Source organism: Taeniopygia guttata, chromosome Z (assembly GCF_048771995.1).
Source record: "Taeniopygia guttata chromosome Z, bTaeGut7.mat, whole genome shotgun sequence".
NCBI classification, from domain to species: Eukaryota; Metazoa; Chordata; class Aves; order Passeriformes; family Estrildidae; genus Taeniopygia; species Taeniopygia guttata.
The window spans coordinates 33,119,381-33,141,250 of record NC_133063.1 but is presented as its reverse complement, the minus strand read 5'-3'; the positions used below and the strand labels follow the sequence as shown (position 1 = coordinate 33,141,250).

The 21,870-nt window shown below is 39.8% G+C and overlaps 1 protein-coding gene across 5 annotated transcripts in view; it reads right to left on the bottom strand.

Moving 5' to 3' along the window:
• Positions 1-10,512, bottom strand: part of PTBP3 (polypyrimidine tract binding protein 3) — a 45,563-nt gene extending 35,051 nt beyond the window's left edge. For 2 of the 5 annotated variants that reach the window (XM_030257695.4, XM_030257699.4), the window contains exon 1: positions 6,163-10,512. The gene's annotated coding sequence lies outside the window, so the exon portion shown is untranslated. The remainder of the gene's footprint in view (positions 1-6,162) is intronic. The other 3 variants (XM_030257692.4, XM_030257693.4, XM_041711128.2) reach the window with 3 other exon arrangements.
• Positions 10,513-21,870: the final 11,358 nt, after the last annotated feature.

The window sequence follows — 21,870 nt, the reverse complement described above, 5'->3', positions numbered from 1 at the left end:
AATTTGTCCTAAAAAGGCAAATTTCAAAACATGACAATTTCAAGCTATACCAGTGATAAACCATAGTTTTATTTGAACTAACTGTTCTACTGCATACTTTATTTTTTATAGAAACTGACCGTGAAAACAAAAGCTAAGTGCCATGAGAAGAATGAAAATTTCTTTTATCTTCTACTTCTGCAGCATGTCTTTAGATAATTACTATATTCATTTACTCTTTTTTCCTCTTTCACGTTTGCAAAGGAGATGCAGTTCCTACTTCCAAAATGGGGATTTAATATGAAGTACAATGCTGTTGGTGCCCAAATAAAGATTTAAAAGAAAGTGGAGCCAAACTACAGGAAATTTCAAAACCACATATTTGTATAAAAATAAACTGACCTTACATAGATAAAGCCTACCATTTCAGTAAGCTGAAGAAGAAATAAATTATAGGCAGTGATCACAAATAAGCAAGCCTCGTTTACTCTGCTATAAAGACTGCCCCACCTCAAACACAGGCTCAAGCTGCTGATCACCAGTCACCTTAGAAGCACCGCCTTAGCACTGATGGCTGCTCTTCTGTAGGCCTGAATGCTCAGTGGCTCTGCCAGCAACACAGCTTGCTCCACTGCCTCTGTTGTCAGCTACTGAAGCTCACTCCTGTACTGATAACAAGGTACTGCACACCTTCAAAGAGTCATGTAACAGTAATTAAAATGTTAAGATAAAACCAGTATGCACTTCACATTTATGCTAGATATAGGGCAAGAACATAAGGAAATAACATTTTCCTCTTGAAGATGCAAAATATGCAAATGCAACCTTAGGCATGTGATTATCAAGAGCTAGAAAACTAAGAACAACAAGCTTAGTTTTTTAATTAATACAAAATCAATACTTTTATTCTTAAGGTCAGAAATACCTCTACTTAGTGTGAAAGCCTTAAGCTCATCCAAAAGAATAAGCAAGATACCATAATGAATATTCCAAAAATCCAGCAGGCATCATGATACAGAGGCAGAGCTTTCTTTGAAACTGTCAAGGATGACTGCTTTTCTTAGTGATATCACCACTCATTTACAATTTCCAATAATACTGTTTTCTGACAGTATAACTACAAACTTTATTGAAAATAAAGACTGATGTCTGTGCTTCCTAGTCAGCTTAAGCCTTAAATATGTGAAGTTTTCCTCAAGAATTAACACAGGTTTTTTTTGTGAAGAAAATTTACTTAAGTTACTGCAATACACTCACATATTTTTTTCCAAATTATCAATAGAATACTCAGCACAATCCTTCCTAAAAGTCTTCACTCTAATTCTTAATAAGCAAGTAAATATGGGAACATATCTATAAATAAACAGCATACAGAATGAAGGGTACAGATGAAGATACTAGGCTTTAAATTTAAAGGTTTTATACTTCAAGTCACAAATGTGCCTATACAACGCCACACTATGCATGGTTTTGCATCATTTTATACTTCACTAGGCACAAGTCATGCCATAAACATCTAGGATCCCAAATAAACCATCAATAAGCTCTTGAATTTGGCAAGAAGAAAATTTACATAGCCTTATAAAGTACCATAACTTGACAATCTGGTTTCTAATTTATTATTAAAGGTTAAAATCAAGAAAAAAGAAGAGCTGAAAGAAACCATGACACCAATGCCAAACAATATGGTAGCAGCAAAACCCAGGAGGGGTTTTAAATAAAGAACTAGCTTGTATGAAAGGCTATAAAAGAAAGGCTATACTCTTCCTTTAAATTAAGTGCTAAGAGATCAGTAACAACAGTTATGCTATGTAATAACATGCATTTAAAAAAATTGAAAAAAAGATTGAAAGATGTTAGCAAATTATGCAAAGGTGATGGTAAATATCTTAAAGGAAGAAAAAAAACCCCACTGTGATAAAAGTAAAAATGTGACAAACTGTGGATTATTCTCTTTCCTCTAGCGAAGAAAATAGTTTAATGTACACAATGAAAGAAAATAAAAGCAATCAAAACTGCTATCTGAAGCATCCCTTTTAGCATTCATTTTCAACTCTAGTTCCTTCTGAAAACAGAAAGATTCCAGGATACAGTGATTATCAGTAGCTCTACCTTGCAGCATAAAAGACACCTACTTTTGTTACTTTGATTACTATTGTTTTGCAGAAGTACATATACACAGCTTAGTTTAAGAAAATAATATTTGGGGGGGGGGGGGAAGGGAGGAGGAAACTCACTTCTCATCTATCCAAAAGCCATCACAGATTCATAGGAAGATACCAAAAATATTTGACTCTTATCAATCATTTAACTTAAAAGCATGCAATCCTTTTATCTAACGTACAAATTTTCAGAATCCACCAAATAGTTTTAAAAACAATCTTCCTAGTCTCAAATTAACGGTGATGCTAAAGACACATATTCTTTACTGTATGGTTTTTGACTATTGAATTTTCTGCTTCACAACTAATGATTTCATCCAAAGGAGAAGAATTTTTACTTCTTTTTTTTTAAGGAAAATTCATATGCACAAACACTCATTTAAATCTAAGACTAAAAGCTCTAAGAACTGCACACTTAAAGTAAAGAGGTCAGAAAGAAATTACAATCTGTTTGATGATGCATTTCACATAAATTATGAGTTGAATAATTTTCTAACCCACTAAAGATTTGTCTCAAGATCAACAACAGATTCAATATTTTTATTCGCAAGTTGAATTTTTAATTACTCCTTAACACTTTCTAGGAGAGTAGTGTTGCATGCCAAGAAAACACAGTCACAACTATAAACCCCACAATTCTTGTCCTTTCTGTCTCGTGTGTATTTGGTTTCTTCTCTGCTTCCTTGGCAATGTTTCTTGTCAGTTTCTCACTCTAAGAAACTCTCTCATGCAGTGCTCTGTGCTTCGTGGGCCCACCTCCACTTCATTTTTTGAAAAAAAATTAGCAATAAGCTAGCCCTTGCAAGGATCATACTTTAAAAGAAAACTTCTGTATTAATACACTAGTTGCACAAATGAGGGGAAAGTCATAATCTCAGCCTGTTGGCAGATGCAGGAGATAGCACAGCATCAACAAACCCCTATTTTTGTTTACATATCCACCATATCCAGAAAACATGCATCTTTTGTTGAAATCTACACTTCATCTTTTCACTACACATGGACAAGGACAAGTTCTTCTCCTTGCTCATTCCTTCATCTAAATATTACATCAGTCAGTCACACAACATGAACTTTTCCCTTCAGTTTTACTTCACAGTAATATATCCTCTAACAATCTTCATCTCTTCTACCTCTCAATGGAACACACAAGTTAGCTGGTAAAAAAATTATTTTTCCCTGATTAAACTATGCTGTGAAGTGATTTAACAGTAAAACATGCAACTAGCTACACAAGAAACATGATTTTGAGAAGTAAACCTATAAAGCAAATACAACTCCTGAATTTTATCAATAATTAAATCCATGCACCCTATTAATACTCTGTGCTTCATAAAATAGTAGTTATAAAACAAATGATCACCTTTGGAAAGTCTACAGTTTTAAATTTGAGCATTTGGTTGAAATTTGAATGACTTAACACTTTTCAGTCTAGGACAGTTCAAATCTAGTCTTTGAATTACATGCTTTGAGAACCTTGGATCCTGCTGAGACACTGCTTTTTGTGTGTGTGTATGTGTTCTGAGTTGTTCTCCTTATATTTAAAGATACACACTGAAACAGCAACCAGTCCCATGATAAATAGCTCATCTGAGAGAGTGTAACATCCTTCACAACATGCTAGGCTACATTTGTTACACACACGCACTAAAAATACCAATTTTGTACACAAAATAGCTGAATCCTGTATGTCCAAAATAAAATTCATAAAAATAAAAACAAAATCTAGTGAACTATAATGTTGTTACTTCAGGATTCTACACCAAACAGCATTTATTGTCCAACCCTCAGCCCTACAGAGAGCAACCACTATACACCAAAAACAAACTACATAGAGCAGATGCTACAGGGGACCAGTATAGACATGGTGACCTTTTCCTATACATAGAAGTCCCATTATTGTACATACATATATATATACACACACATGCAATTGAAACTTACGTGATAGCAAGACAAAAATTACCATGAGCAAAATGATTTCCCTATAGACAGTATGTTACGGAGCACTGCAGGAAAGATTCAGCAATGAAGAGTTATTTACAAGTTATTTTCACACTTTTAAAGCACTCAGTTTTACTCCCATACATTTGTTTAGAAAATTGTTGTACATTTATAAGCAGGGTTTACACAGCAGAAGAAAATTATATAGAAAGAGACTCTTCTATGGCAGAATTTCAAACTAATGACAATTAAGACAACTCAGTTGCTCTACCAGGTTTTATTACACAGAAAAAAAGTTTCTAGCACTGACAGAAATCAAATTAAAAACAAGCGTATCACCCGCTTTTGAGTTCAAGAAGTTTCCTCCACAGAAACTAAGACTTGCACTACAGTTTCCACTATATTCAAGGTCATACATTGTGCACTAAATAACTACACATTAATTACTTCAACACTGATTGTGTTTTGGGAAAGGACAGATAACTGAAATGAAGGGGAAGGACCAGATGTGGAGCTAGAGTAGTTTTCCTGGTAACACAAGACCAGAACAAACAGCTTGTCTGTATACATAGAGCAAGAAAGACAAATTAGAGACTAGAAAATAGAAACAGATGAACTGACAAATCAAAAGAGTAAGAAAATTAATTCAGTATCACGTGTAATAAAATGAGGAAGTGAACCAGCAAAAAACCTAAAGAAATGGAAAAAAATAGAGGAAGAAACCTAATTAAGGTGAGTACAATAAGAAAGACAAAGAAAGCCTAAAAACAGCAAGAGGGATTACACACAATTTATTAATTCAACTACATCACCTCTTAATGATACAAGTCAATAAAATACTTGAATGCTATATTCTTTTCATTTTCAGTGGTCTTTGGGATCACTGCACCATCAAACATTTCATTCTGACTCCCAAACAGTATTTGTGTTTAGCCTAGAAAACACTATGGTTAAAAGGCTGAAGACATAGAGAACCATAGCATCAGTTAGGTTCAAAAAGATCTTTAAGACAGGGGAGTCTGTATCTCAAAAGTGTTGAAGCATGATTTACACATTCAAATGCAGCCCTTGAAGTATGTTATCACTCTGAACATGTGCAAAAATGTGCCCTGAATTCTTGCTTTAAAAATATTTTTTATCTTTTCCAAAGTAGTGCAGTCTAGGAATCACCTAGTAAGATGGATCAAAAACTGGAGCAATACTCTAAAATTTTGTCACATCCTTCTCATGTGCCACTTCAGTTGTAGCTACCATGCAACCTACAAACAAGGATAAGGTTACCACTCCCTGCTTTTGCCATCCGGTCTGGTCCTACCCAAAGCAGATGAAATGGTCAAGATTTGATTTCTGCCTATATGTGAACTGGTTTTGGATCATTCTTATTCCCGTGACTAATGCAACCACCTCTCAAGAAAATAGTAACATCTCATTTAAATGGTAAAATCCTAACAGAGAGCACAGAACCCACTATACACCTCTGCAGCTCTCTCAAGTATGCACACTTTTACAGAGTGCACATACGCAAACATAATTTTGATTCCTTTGCTTCTACTACTCACTGTGCAGAAAGAATAATTTATCTTCTCCTTGACTTTAAATGCCCTTGTAATAGACCATGTCTTTTAATGAATAATAATGGCAACAAGTTAAATAACTAGTAGTTCAGTGTGATTAAGGAAGTTAATTGCAAAGATAGTGGTTGGTTTATTGAATCATATGAGCATCCATTCCATTGGCTTTCACCAGAAATTCAGGGTGTGGCTTCCTGATCAGTTTAAGCTGTTCTATGGCTAAAGTGAGCAAAGGAAGTCATGTCATTCCTCACCCTTGTGTTTCCACAGCTCTCACAGCAGTGACTATCAACTGCAAGGCAGCGTGGTACCAGAATAATTCATTTCACCATGCAGTTCACATATGGCAGTTGCCACACTATGAGGGAGGTGCAGAAATGCACTGTTGAGGATGGTGCTGCTCTTGTGGCAGCAGACCTGAGTTTCAACAACTTCAGCCAAGAGAAAAACAGCAAAAGCAGGGAAGAATGGTATCAACAGGAGTAGACAAAATACTTTTCACTTACCCACTCTGTAAAGAGTGCCAAAAAGGCTGCCTCTAACTCCAATGTAAAACTCACGTCCACAGACCTGAAGAAATAGGCACAATTTTCACATGCTGAAACGAGAAAAGGAAAAAAAGTCTCTTAAATTTAGTCATTAATTCAAAATATGCAGCAGCAAATGAAGCTGTTAAGTACAAAATATATACAATGGTCAAAAGCAGGAAAACCAAAAGCAGAAGTGCAGTTACATGCAATAGTTAATGAGTGCAAAAGAATTAAGAACTGCAACTTAAAACAGCTGCAGGTGTAATTTCATGATATAACTAACTCTCATCCTCATGTTTTGATACATGAGGACACATGAATATTCTCTAAAAGAAAGCTGACACACACTTTTGTAATGCTTTTTCTCTTTTTGAGCTTGATTTTATAAGCTCCCACAGATAAGCATTATACCTTTGATAGCTCAGCTACTTCAGGTGGCATAAAAGAAGTAGGATGGCTTTTGCGATAGTGCTGGAAACAAAAAGTTTTATTAAAAGGCTCTTCACAGAGAAAAGCCGAGTCAAGGCAAGAAGCTCTTGCTCCTGTTAAACCACTTTACAAAAGTGATTTACTTCTTTTGTTCTCTTCTTTTTCTAGGGAATTGCTCAGGCAGGACTTTTTGGCTCCTGTCAAATTAGCTATCCTTAAGTTTGAGGTGAGGTCTCCAAGGTCCTATGAGGTGTCTTTTAACCAAACTGAGGAGAGAAACTTCTGGGCTTTTTTTCTTTTTAAGGGGACAAAGGTAACTTGTTTACTCCCTCAACAGAAAACACATTCCCACACTTGTGCTTATCACTTAACACAGGATTAGTTCAGCAGAAAACCTGATAAATACTCCCTCGTAGAACCCAAATCAACTGCTTATCTCCTCAGACAGGGTACACAAAGCAGATTAATTGTCTTGACTACAGACTAAATCAAATGAACAGCAATTTGACAACTGCTAGGGAAACTAGGAGATTTATATTTTGCTATTTTCATGTTTCTGATTGTGATAGATTATTTCCATTTCTGATTATATCAGACAGTAGTAGTAAACAAGATTTAAGAGTGAACAGCAAGCTCAGAAGGAGAGATAACTTCATTCATACTAGGCCATACTACATGTTTTCCACAAGCACATAACTCAAAGTGGGTTAAAAACAGGTATTTATGAAGCAACTATAGGAAAAAAACTAAGTAATTCTATGTAAAATATAATTTTTTTACAAAGGCTTCTAAGCCAGAAATCTATGGATAATAAGAAGGAAGTGGTTGACAACTCTTTAAAAGCTTGAGCATCATCTTCCAGAACTCCAAAGTCTTGTTACCTGAAGATTTAATCTGGTAACAGAATGACTGAATTTTATTTGAAAATAAAATACTGCTGCTGTGTTCCTGAGTTCCCCTCTTACTAACCCACAGGAGGCCACTAACCTCAACCATAAACACCCACAGGTCTAGGTACATATCTGGTTTGCTTTTCACAGCCAACAAAAAAATTACAGTTCACGCCACTCTGGCTTCTTTGAATTTTTTAAGTTTAACTTGAGTCACATATTCCTGCTAACATAATAAGCTTTAATAAAGAACCAATTTCTTTGCCATAAGACTGAATGTCTCACAGCACTCTACAGAAATTTTCTAATTCTAATAAAAATTATTTATCTGTGTTTACATTTTCATATTCTCGCCCTTATTAAATATAAGATTTTCATCTCAATTAGCCTCAGCATTCCACAGAAAGAAACTGATGTCCCTATTTCATTTCTCTATTAAAGCAGCATGGAAGTGTAGTTTTTCTTCTTTTACTTTTTTTTTTTTTTTTTTTTTTATTAAGTGCCCTTGAAAATAAAAAGTCACAAGACAGCTTATGAAAAATTGTTTTATTTTAAGTTTACTAGGGCAGTTTTAACCAATATCTCAATAGTTTGCATTTTCAACTAGCAGTTTGGAGATCAACCAATGGCATTCAATTCTCAGAACTTCTAACAAAAAAAGAACATTCCCAAATCACCCAAGTCCTCCTGAAGTGTCACAGGCAGCACTTAGCATCTCATAGCATACCCAAATTTGCAGCTATCACCAACCACCTGTATCTTCACTGAAACAGGCTCTACTTCAGAAAATTTCTTTAAAAACGCTCAGTTGAATCACCTTTAATATATCTATAGTCTTTGTTTCACTCTCTCAAAAGACAGGAAAGTTCTATTTTGTAATGTTAGGTTTGTACAGTTTAAGAACTACATATATTTTACCTGCATCATTTCTACCCAAACCAGAAACAACGTCAACATTAACTTATCCTTATTAGTATTTCAGGGCAGTACACAAACTGACATATGACTTTTTCCCTCCTTTCTCAACTGAAATAATAAAATGCTTATGAAAATTTAAGAAAAATACTTGGGAAAAGGAGTCATCATACTAGTTGTATAACAGCATAGGAATTATACATTCACATTAGATAGCAATTCCACAACTTAAGGAAAAAAAAAAAAACTGTATTCTCAAATAGAACAAAGAAAAAACCAAAATTACAAGTTCCTCCACAAACACATTTGACAAATTAATTTAAAAAATATTCTCACTCAGATGAGAACTTTCTTAATTTTCTCTTAAAGTTTTAAAGCAAATGTGAAAAAATGCTGATCATAGCAGAATTACTCGGTATAATTTTTAAATTAAATTTTTCGAAAAGATACCTCTTAAAACTATTTGCTGTTTGATTAATCAGCATTTATAAGAGACTGTTCTCATCAACATGTCTCCCTGTAAAGGCTTCTACTACCACAATTTGTTAAAAGATGTCACGAAGTTTTTTGAATCACAAGGAACAAAGAAGCTTTAACTTCTGTATCACAATACCTAGATTTTAAGAACAGCAAAGGTTTTACATGTAACCTAGATGCAGGATGCACGTTTAAGTTAGTGTAACAGTGACATCTTTGCGTGAAGTTGTAACCGCTGACTTCTGTGAACATTTCTATATTCACCTCTGCATACGGTTACAATGAAAAAATAAACATTAGGCATGGTTAGTTTCCTAGGACAATTGAATTCCCCACCATGCCCAAGCTACCCAGACTTTGAATTTTGAAATATCAATATGAAAAAAAAAAAAAAAAAAAAGCAGCAAGGGAAGTTAGCAGTACACACAATGAACTTGGATTTATTACTTAGTTTCAAGTTGAGAAACTTTATCAAGTCATACAACAGCCAGCTACCGTCACACTATGCCAGCAATGGGAGCACAATAATTCAGACTTGTGAAAAATGTTTTTATCTTCTGAGGACGACAAAGCTGTAGAAACTTCATTCCTGCAACAATCTGCTGCATATTTAAGGCTTTCAGTAAGGTCTATAAAAATCCATTACATGAATAACCGTTCTGATTATTGATTAACCCAGCAGAATAGATGTCAATCAGTTCGCCTCCACATATGCACTTCCACCAAGCACCAGCGACAAGGCAAATAGCAGCGGCCCGACGTTTCTCTGCTACAGACAAGCACTCCCCAGACTCGGGGCACCAAACTTCAAGCTACCACGTGAAACCGCAAATACCCAAAATCTCATCGCGATCCACCGCTAAGGACCCTGCGTGCCAAAGGATTTTTTCACCGCCGTAACATGGGTAACTCTGTGATAAAGTTTAAAGCCCGGGCAAGCGCAGGCCCCGAGCGGCGGCCGTCACCTCCGCCCCGCGGAGGGGCCGGAGCGCGCCCGGCCCCGCCGAGCGGCGCCTCCCGCCCGGCGCATCCCGGCCCGGGCGCGGGGCCATGGCCCCCGCAGCGCAGGACACCGGCCCTGGGGAAAAGGCGACCTCGGCCGCCCTGGGAGAAAAAGAAAGAGGAAGGGAACGGAAATGAGACCCGCACGTACTGAGTACCACAAAGTTCCCCGCGGCAGCGTCCGGCCCCTCAGCTCCAGGCCGGCGACGGCCGCCGGCTTCCTCCTTCCAGAAGTACCTGGCGGAGCAGCCCTCGGGAATATCCCCACCACAAGCCCGGCCCCTCCGAAACCCAACCCCTTTCCAACACCCCCCCTTTCCTCTCGCTCCGCTCCTTCCGACGGGGGTGGAGAGGACCTCCCCCAGCCCCTCTCTCTCCACCCCCGATGCTCCGGGGAAGAAGGAGCCGGGAAGTCCTGGGCACGGCACGGCACCGCCCCGCCCCGCCCCACTGCAGGCGGCACCCGGTGAAACCCTGGGGGCGCTCCCCTCGGCCAGAAGACGCCGCCCGCCCTCAGCGCGGCCCCGGCGCGGCGGCGGAGCGCGACCCCCGAGCTCGGCCCGGCGGGCGGGCGGCAGCGCCCGCGGGCGGGGCCGCCCAGAGCGGAGCGCGGCGCAGGCGCACCGAGGGCCCGCGCCCCTCCCCGGCCTCTGCCGCCGCGGCGCCTGCGCAGTGCGGCGGTGCCGCCGCTGTGGGGCGCGGCTGGGCTGTGGCCCCGGAGCGCGGGAGCGTGGCGTGGATCGCTCAGCCTCGCTTAAACTGGAAAAGATTCCTGTGTCATCGAGTCCACCTTGTGACCGAACACCTCGTCAGCTAGACCATGGCACTACATCCAGTCCTTCGTTAAATACCTCCAAGGATGATGACCTACTACTTCCCTGGGCAGCCCTATTCCAAACTTTATTCTTCCCTCCTGTGAAAAAGTTCCTCCTAATGTCCTCCGCTGACACTTTTCCTCTTGTGGTGTTCCTGGCTGCCAGGAAGAAGAGAACGACCCTGACCTGGCCACACTCTCCTTTCAATGAGCTGTAGAGAGTAATGAGGTCTCCCCTGAGCCTTGTTTTCTCCAGGCTAAATATCCCTAGCTCCCTCAGCCACTCTTTGGAAGAGTTGTGCTCCAAACCTTTCCTCAGCTACGTTTGCCTTCCCTGGGTTCTCTCCAGAGCCCCAGTGTCTTTGCTGCTCAGAACTGAAGGCAGGGCTTGAGGCATGGTCTCACCAGTGCCCAGTTCAGGGGGATGGTCACTGTCCTGGTCCTCTTGGCCACACTATTGCTGGTACAAGCCAAGACGACATTGTCCTTTTTGGCCAGCTGGGCACACTACTGCCTCATGTTCTATCATCTGTCAACCAGCACCCCAGGTCCTTTCCTGCCAGTCAGCTTCCTATCCCCTCCTCCCCCAGCCTGTAGCGCTGCAAGGTTCAGGGCAGCAGCCTCAGGTCAGGGACTTTGTTATCCTTTGAGGGCCCTAGTGTCCTCCTGTCCTTTGGGTCCCACAGAGCACTTGGGGCAGCCAGGACAGAGGGAGAAAGCCAGCCACTTCAGCAGGCACCACCAGATGAGATTCAGGTACCAGCCCTGACCTGGATGCTGGTTGTGCCATCCCTCCATATTGCGCTGCCTCAGCTCCGGCTGTTACACTGTTAAAAGGTGGTCAGCCCCTGTCCATGTAAAAGCTGGACGTGTAGGTTTGTAAATTCACTGAGCCATATGTTAAGGAAACTTCCCTACTTGAGCAGGATGCACTCTGGCAGTCAGTCTTGCCCCACCTGAGCTGGGATCAGGCCCCTTCACAGCTACACCCTCCTACTCACGCAGTAACACCAGACTTCCACACCATCTCCACCCCAGGTTTCCCAGAGCAGAGTTTCAGACATCCATATCCCCTGGGTGCAATAGCTAAACAACAAAGTAACAGCTCAGGCTGGTGCCTCCAAGATCCATAGGCGGGACAGGGGATGGGTGTCTGGTCTCCTGACTGGAGAGTAGAGCGGGAATGGGTGATGCTGGGCAAGGTCTGGTGACATACTCGTGTGCAGCTGTGTACATCCTGCTCCCTAGAAGTGGGCACCCGAGGGCAAGTGGTGCTCTGGAGGTACCAGATAGTGGTATCTGTGTTTCTTGTAACTGCAAGGGATTTTGTTCCTCTGGTTATGTCCTGTGTAGGGTGGACTTCCCTGAGCTAACTCCTTTTCTGGGCTATGTTGTTAAAGAACAGTGTAGCCTTAATCAAATGGATTATAGTCACAGGACAATTCTTGGATGTCCTATGAGTCTGATAGACTTCACTCCTAAGAATACACGAGTATCTAGAAGTTTCCTTTTCTGTTCCCACATGAACTACAGGAACAAGACAGGTCATCATGATCAAAGAAGTACTTTGGGGAGTAGTTGTTTGAAAAAAAATTAATTTTAGTCTTAACATAATGGTCAAAAATAAATTTTAGACATAACAGCAGACTCAGAAATTATTATATTTCAATCAGTTATTATGAGAAAAGGAAGTAAGACTGTATCTATTTTAGATATGCTAATATGAGAACATACATATACACATATGAGAATATACTAATATATTCAATATTTCCAATGTATTGGAATATACTTTATATATGGTAGTAATTAAATTTTTATATGTATATAAATCTAAAAATTAAGGATTTTTGAGTCCTCTGAAAGAACTTTTCTTTAGAGGTCAGATTGTGAAAAATGACATACAGTTTCATCCCTTAGCACACATGTTTCTTGTTACAAGTTAAATATACAACGTAATTTAAAAATACTATAAGGGTTCTCCTGTAATGGCTCTGTACACTATAAAAATAGAAAGAAGTGTGTTTTGCCAGTAATCTAGACTTTGCTGTCATTGAAGAATGCTTTTAAATTAACTTTCAACTGCAATGCACAAAGCCAATAGAACTTTTGATAGATTGTTATAATAGAAAAAGAAAATAAATCCTTTGTGATAGGGCCTGTGAGCTGGTTGCTAACACAAGTAGGGAAAAACAGAAAGGAAGAAAACTTTAATCATTCCCTTCCTGGGAGGCAAGGAGTGAAGGGGAGAGAAAGATAAAGATAATGTGAAGGAAAACACTTCTAGGAAGCAAACTTGGGCTTTGGGAGTTCCATTCGTACTTCACCTGTCACACTTTTAGTGTTTTTTTGTTTGTTTTCAGTTTAGAGGTTTTGTTCATTTGTGGGTTTTTTTGTTTGTTTTTAATTGGTCCCCTTATTCTATTTATAATTTTTTGCTTGCTTCTCTGATTGGTTATGTCTGTTGCTTTTTCTCTTTTTCTCATTAATTTAAACTCTATTCTTCTTGAGCTATGTCAAATTCATGTTTCTTACAACTTTAGGGAAGTCTATGGAGTTGTGCTGACTATAAATTAGGTGTGTGTGATTGTATTGAATGGTTGTGTTGTTTCCAGCTGCCTCTTTTATATGGACATATAAACTGAATGATGGTCTCGTTTACTTTAAAGAGGTATATAGTGTAATTTAATTAGATAGAACTTCGAGGAAGAACAGATATCTTTATGCACAGATCCAATTATAGCATCAGGGCCTGGATGGACAATGTTTTGTCTGCTCAGCATACAAATACAAGTAGACAGACGCAATTAGTCAACCTGATCTCTTTTAAACAAGCTATGTTTATCTGGTTTTAGCAGCACCATATTTTGCTGAAAATTACGTGTCTTTGATGTTATTCTATCAAGTTTAAAGAAACTAACACTTACTGTATTTTTCTCTTATTGATACTTTTGTTGTCCATATTGCTCACACTTGCTTACACTACAAAAACAAACCAAAACCACATTACCTGTTTCTGTGTTTTGAGTTGTAATTCCATGGTTTTGAGTGTTTATGACATAAATTAATATTTGGCAGCTAAAAGGTCTTCTAAGCTTCTCTCTATTCAATGAGGACCTATTATCCATTTGATGTAGCTCCTATTTATGCGGAATGATTTGATACATTGTTGTTTTTCAGGTAACTCTTCTCCTAAAACTCCAGTTCTTTCTAATATATTATGTTTATGTAAACAGATATATTATATTGTTGAGAATAGTATACAGTACTACTTCTAATAGGAACGTCTTTGTTTAGTTTCCTGGGGGAAAAAAAACAAACAAAAACACCACCAAAAAACTAAGAGATTTTTTAGCAGTGTAGTCATTGACTATGTCATTTGACTTACTCCAGCCTGACAACACAAGGCTTTCAGCTAGATACTGTAGCTCAAGAAATAACAGTCCTGATTAAACCTTGCAATTTTAATTCACCGCAATTTTACTTGCTTCTCAGCTGTTGTGGTGCAACTAAACTGCAAAGTAACTCCACAGACTGCATTTAAAAAGGTAACTTCCTCCACCTTTTTGGTTTTAGGATTAGTACAATAGTGTAGCAGAGCAGATATCTGTAAAGAGCAGCCAAGGACTTCCATGGTCCAGCCCCTCTCAGGTTTACCATGCACTGTACAGGCTGGCAGCTCCCGGTAGGGTATGGCTACACCACCAAACTGCTCATTGTGCTAAGAGTCAGAAACGCAAGCTGCATCTTTGACTCTGCTGATCACTTCTGGAGGGAAACGAAAGCTGATGCTTTCTCTAACTAGATCAGTTCCTTTAAGGGAACCACTCAAAGTGACAATTACATATTGTGACTTACCATTCTGGGTCTTCCACTAAGAGGTATGCTGCATTGCAGAAAACTGGGTGCAAATTTTAGCAGAATTTTACTGGCAGTGAAGAAAAAGGAGAAATTGTTTTGCTAAGGTACTAAAAGCTGTATTTATCAAAAAGCTGTAAGCATGTGTGGCTGTGGTTCAGCAGCAGCTATCTTTTTTTTCTTTTTTTTCTTTTTTTTTTTTTTTTGTTTTGTTTTGTTTTGTTTGGTTTTCATTTTATGGGAGTGGTGGGACAGGGAGAGGGTTTGCTGTTTATATTTCCTGAGATAAACTTGGGAAATTTCTTTTCAGGTAAATGTGAGAATGTGTTAAAATATATGTGCTCTTGCCATAGTCATGCATTAAGATAGCATTAAAGAATTTAGCTGCACTGTTTCACTATAAATTCTGTAATAACCTCGCATGAGGAAAATGGTTTTTTTTAGTTAAGACTCACGTACTCACTCATTTAAAACCATGTTTTATCTCCTGATTTCAGTGTAGAATCATTGTAAGATCACAGTAAACCTAAATAGCATTTATTGGCAAATGTCAACAAATTAATATATGTCTGCCTCATGGAATGTACTAACTAAATTACCAGTGTGGGAAACAACATAGCTAACCTGTTAACTATAGCATGTTCAAATTAGTCCAGAGCTGGCAAGATCTTTGGATGCTTTAGAAGGTGGCAAAAGGTCAGGTGAAAACAACAACAGTCTTTGTCAGAGTTTGGGTTTCAAGAGAACTGTAATGGTGTGTAATATTTAAGAAGGGCAGAAATTGAAATATATTATGGTTGTGCTTGTTAATATAAAATTGTAGATTGTTGCTAGACCTTAAAGGAAAATGCTGATGCAAAATGTAGCAAATTTGGGATGTGAAATTATGCTCCAAAATTACTATTTGTGCATAGAACTGGCAGAATCTGTAAAATCTGGAACATAGAGCCCCCACTCCCAGTGAGGTAAATACATTTTGTTTTTAAAATAAATATTTGGCATTCGTCAGTTCCAAGAAAATCCAGAAGATCACCCCAAATCCATGTTTAAGCTCAAAAGTGGCCATTTGAATCAGAGAGCAGAGGATCAGGAGACAAACAACAGGCATAGCATAGAGCAAGAGGAGTACTTGCTGTTTCAACTCTCAGGATAACCATTTTTCAATGGAGATAAGACAGTACCAAACACTTCCAGTTGTATCTGACTGTTTTGAGACACCCTTTGTCCTTGAGACGAAAAAAGGAGAAAAATTTAATAGGAGTCCATGCAGTGAGTATGGCAGCAAAGACCTAATTCTTAGTCCTTTTCATTGCCCTTCTCCCAGGATTCAGTCAGCATGAATCTTGGGTATGTATGTAATGCACCACTAATAAGGTGGCGTGTTTTGAGGGTGCATCAAAAATTTTGGTATGTTCTCACTCTGATTCATAATACATACTTGGAAATGGTCAGGGAATATTATATCTTGTTGCATTTTTTTAAGTTGAATTGAGTTACTCACTGCCACCATTTACAAACCTGTTAGATGTTATTGGATGGGACAGATCGGAGAAGCATTTAAGGACTGTTACTAAGGAGGCCTTCAAGAAGCAGAAGTTACAGACATATTTGTAAGGACAAGTGGGGCTCTTTTAGGCAGGCAAGTGTCTTTTCATCATGGGAAGGTCAGGTAGCAGCAAGAAGAGGATGTTTCCCAAAAGCAGGTTTGAGGAAAGCAGCCACGAGGCAGGCCAGGCAGTGGCAATACAATGCTGTCCCCTGGCACCAGAGGCAAATGAATCCAAACAATAATTCAGGCACAGTAGAGGCAAGTGCACCTATGATGTAGCTAAGCAGAGACTAAAGGCACGGACGTGAGGTTAAATGGAGGCTCCAGTCAGAAGGTGTAGATGTAGACTCCGGGAGAGGCTTGTCAGGGCAGCTGAAGGCTATTTGTCATCAAGGTTCCTGACAGGGTTGTAGTGGGTGTGGGCTCTCCTATTGACTCTGTTTATTTCAAAGGTAGAAGATGGGATATCAAGAGGAAGAGAAACCAGAAGAAAGGTTTTCATCTTCACTAGTGGTGAAGGGCTGTTTGGAAGGAAACTAATGGTCAGAGTTTCCTTTGAGCAGACTGTCTGTTGGAAAAGCAGCCATTGCTTTTGGATGAAGAAATATTCCTAATTTTTTTCTCCTGATGGTACACAGAGTAGTGATATAATCTTCTGTCGAAAGATCTTTCTCACCTAAGCCTTCTGGATAACATCAAAACACTCTGTCTCATGTTTTTCTCACTCAATTTTTTCCCCAGAAGGAAGTGGCTTATTTGCATTAGTTGCTTTGTATTTTAACAGTACTTACAGTTATAATGTAGCTAGTGTAACTAATGAGAATATCTTCATGATGTAATAATTTTGGTAATGAACCTGTGAATATTAGAAATCATTTGGCCTAGGGTTTCTTAGCTGACTTGGTTGTTGACTGAAGAGAAACACCTATCTTGTCTATTTTAACCATCTACTTTTTAGGATACAGACTAAATTATTGTATTCTCATCTTGACATTCTGTGACATGGACTTCTGGTACAGCTTATCTTCTGTAAAACTCTGAAGGTTTTCTCAATTTTTATTCAACTGAGGCTACTGCTGTGCCTAATAATGGAGAAATTATCACATATTTTCTGTAAAGAAGACTTTGTACTTCGTTCTGTGAGCAGCACCACATGGGTATAACAGGTTTGTTGCCTCCTTCATGTGCCTTCCTGCTACATCTTGACATAACAATACCCTCCAGTGGGAAGCTTTGTTTTTTTTTAGCATATTTGGAAGTGTCAAGGAAATAGCAGAGCTTCCAAGATGGCCAATTAGCTAATAATTGTTATAGTGGAATGTCATTATGGACAGCACATTTTTTTTTTCCCTGAAGGATTTTCTTGACATTCTTCCAGGGTTTATGGTAGCAAGTTTCATTAATGGACCAAATTTCCTATCAATGCATGGCTCTAACAATTGGAACATATCTTATTTTATGTATGTAACATACTTATATTATTTTTTTCTTTCCAAATAGTCAAATAATCTGGTTTTGGTAGATAAGGAACAATTTAAATTTTCTTAGTATTCATATTGTCCCTTACAGACTTTGATTAATTTGAAAGTATCGTGTTCACAACTTGTTATTTCTATACATCTGTCATTAGTTAGTTGTCCCTTAGAATAGTCCAGTGTGATTTTTAGAGTTCATTCCCACAGTATAGTTAGCAAATTACTGTTTCTAACTCTATAGGCTTTGTTTCACAGATACAGAAGCACTAGCTCACATGAACTTTGTGAATAGCTAAGTTCACCAGCATATACATGACTGGGTGAGGAGTTTAAGCCAGGGAAACAGCTGCTATATGTTTAATTTATGGACATCTGGAATAAGGATCATTTGTAACTGCACAGTGGTACTTGTATGTATTTTTTTGACTACAGATAACAATTCTGTTCCGCAACTCTCTGGAATTACTTGGTACCAAAGAATTCACAGAGTTTGAATTCAAGTTTGCTCATGTGTTTTGGTCATCTGTGGTCACAAACAGGTCATGGCAAATGGGTGATTACTGAAGATTAATCTCTCTACTTGCAGTCCTGTGGATCTAAATAATTACTTTCTAAACTAAGCCATTAATGCCAAAATTTCTTAGGCTGTAGCATAGCGTCTGTGTCTTTTATTGCGTCATGGTCTAAATGTAGAAAAGTGCTGAAGGACTGAGACCAAATCTGGCAATTTTGGTCTTGGTCTTATGCCTCCTCCATTGGAAGAGCTTTTAATTGCTGATGGTAACAGTGTGTGCTGTCAACTTAAACCTAGGCTTTCTTTCATACACCAGATTGTTCATAGACTCTCCTGAATGATCTTTTGATAAGCTCTGTCCTTTCTGCCCAGGGAGCCATCCATATTCCTGCCAGATTTACAAGGCTACACCTGCCTATGTAAAGATGTATTTCCACTCGTAGTTCTCTTCTGCTTTTTTAACTAACCGTCAGGTGAGAAAGAAAATTACCAAATGAACAAGAGAAGCTGAGTTTTTTTTTTCCTTTTAGGCTGAACTAGGAAATAATATTGAAAAGGTGCCCTTAGTTTTATTTAAGAACACTGCTTCTGCCAGCTCAGATTAGTCCCATTTTACAAACACTTGACCTAGTAACACTAACGAAAAGGTGATCATCTAGCAGAAGATGAAGTGAGTGTGGGGAACAGGACCTGACCAATAGAGATTTGGCACAGCTTTTAGGAGAATGCTTTTCCCCTCTTTTTTTCTTTCTTAATGACTCATTTTTCTCATATAGTTCTAAGGAATGACTAATTAACTTTGTGTATGACTGTACTTGAACACAGATGGGAGAAGATGCTCATTTGGGGAAGTTGGATATCTCTGATAATGCTATCAAAAGGTGATGAACATCTGACAAAATCATAATTTATAAGATTAACAGCTCTATTGACTATCTATCTAATGACTGCATTGTTGGTCTGCTCTTTCATGTACCCAGCCTCTTGCTTCTCTTTGGGTTGCCCGTTCTTCACGGCCGGGCTACTCATGCACTCTGTGTTTGCCCACAGGACTCAGTCTTTAGTATATTCCAGATAAGCAACAAGAGAGAATAGAATAGAATAGAATAGAATAGAATAGAATAGAATAGAATAGAATAGAATAGAATAGAATAGAATAGAATAGAATAGAATAGAATAGAATAGAATCTTTGGAAGGAACCTACAAAGATCATCCCATCTGACTGCCTGGCCCCTTCAAGGCCAACCAAAAGTTAAAGTATTTTGTTAAGAGCATTTTCCAAATGGCTCTTGCTTGGGGAATCAACCACCTCTTTGGGAAGCCTGTGCCAGTGTTTGACTGGATAAGACAGACTAATGAAACAATCCACCATCCTCCTAGACTTTTACTGTTGCTCCTTACGGAGAATCGCACACACAGAATCACACACAGAATGACTAGGTTGGAAGAGACCTTCAAGATCATCAAGTCCAACCCAGCTCTAACACCTCAATTAGACCATGGCACCAAGTGCCACATCCAGTCTTTTTTTAAAACATATCCAGGGATGGTGACTCCCCCACCTCCCCAGGTGGGCTATTCCAGTATTTGATCACTCTTTCCATAAAGAACTTTATTCCAAGTATCCAACCTGTATTTCCCTTGACACAGCTTGAGACTGTGTCCTTTGATTCTGTCCATTGCTGCCTGGAGAAAGGCACCAACCCCCACTGACTACAACCACCTTTCAGAAGTTATAGAAAGTGATAAGGTCACCCCTGAACCTCCTTTTCTCCAGGCTAAACAATGCCAGCTCCCTCAGCCATTTCTCACAGGGTTTGTGTTCCAAGCCCCTCACAAGCCTTGTTGCCTCCTCTGGACCCGCTCAAGCATCTCAACGTCCTTCCTAAACTGAGGGGCCCAGAACTGGACACAGCACTCAAGGTGCAGCCTCACCATTGCTGAGTATAGGGAAAGCTCCTGCTGGCCACACTATTCCTGACAGAGGCCAGGATGCTGTTGGCTTTCTTGGCCACCAGGGCACACTGCTGGCTCATGCTCAGCCGGCTGTCAGCACCCCTAGGTCCTTTTCTGCCTGGGCGCTGTCCAGCTACACTGTCCCCAGCCTATAATATTGCAGGGGTTATTGTGGCCAAAATGCAGGACTTGGCACTTGGACTTATTAAACACCATCTTACTGGACTCTACCCATCCATCCAACTATTCCAGGTCTCTCTGCAGAGCCCTCCAACCTTCCAACAGATCAACACATGATTCCAGCTTAGTGTCATCTGCAAATTTACTAATGAAAGACTCAAAACCCTCATCCATGTCGTCAAAAAAGATATTGAACAGAGCTGGCCCCAGCACAGACCCCTGAGGGACACCATTGGTGAGCAGCCGCAGCTGGATGCAGCACCATTCACCACCACTCTGAGCCGGGCCATGCAGCCAGCTCTTAACCCAGCCCAGAGTGCTCCTGTCCCAGCCATGGGCTGCAGCTTTTCCAGGAGTGTGCTGTGGGAGACCGTGTCAAAGGCCTTGCTGAAGTCCACATAGACAACATCCACAGCTTTTCCTGCTTTTACCAGGCAGGCCACCTGGTCATAAAAGGAGACCAGGCTGGTCAAACATCACCTACCCCTCCTAAACCCACGCTGGCTGGGTCTGATACCCTGGCCATCCTATAACTGCTGCACGATGGCACTCAATATAAACTGCTCCATAACCTGACTGGGTACAGAGGTCAGGCTAACTGGCCTGTAATTACCAGCATCCTCCTTCCCACCCTTTTTGTGAATGAGTGTCACATTGGTCAGCTTCCAGTCATCTGGAACCTCACCAGTGAGCCAGGACTGTTGGTAAATGATGGAAAGCAGCTTCACAAGCTCTTCTGCCAGCTCCCTCATCACCCTGGGATGGATCCCAGCTGAGCCCATACACTTATGAACATCCAGCGGCTCAGCAGTTCTCTGACTGACTCCTCCTGGATAATAGGGGGATCATTCCTCTCCCTGACACCATCTACCAGCCCAGAAGGACAGCTGTCTTGAGGAGAAGCTGTCCTACCACTAAAGACTGAGGCAAAGAAGGCATTAAGCACTTCCACCTTCTCATCTGCAGTTACTATGTTCCCTCCCACATCCAGTAGAAAACAAAGGTTGGTGTTACCTTTCCTTTTGCCATTAATATATTTGTAAAACCAGTTTTTATTATCCTTTACAAAAGTTGCTGAATTAAGCTCAAACTGAGCTTTGGCCTCTAATTTTTTTCCTACATGCCCTAGCAACCCCTTAACTTAGGTTTATCACCTGTGGATCCGCTTCCAGGTTGCATTTCTTATCTTAGGCGAATGACCACCAGGGAGGCCTTGCAGGGCCTCTGACTGCTACAACTTCACTTTCTCTATTTAGTAAAAAAGGCGTGCCCTATAGTTCTTTTGAAACAGTAGACAAGGCACAAGAACATAGCTAACACAATGACAATTACAATGAAAATCCACAAAATTCCCTTAACCAAATATGCAACCCATCCTGTTAATCCCCATTGACCAAAAAGTTCATTGACCCAGTCTGGGTTGCTTTCTACTTTTACATCGTTCACAAGTTCCTTCAGTTTCTCAATGTTTGCATGGATGGAGTCTGAACGTGAAGAGAGATTGAAGCAATGCATCCCTTCAAAATCTTCACAGCCATGTCTGTGGGCTAACAGTAGGAAGTCGGTCGCTGCTTGATTTTGAAGTGATGCATATCTCATGGTTTCTTCCTCTTTTAAAACATCA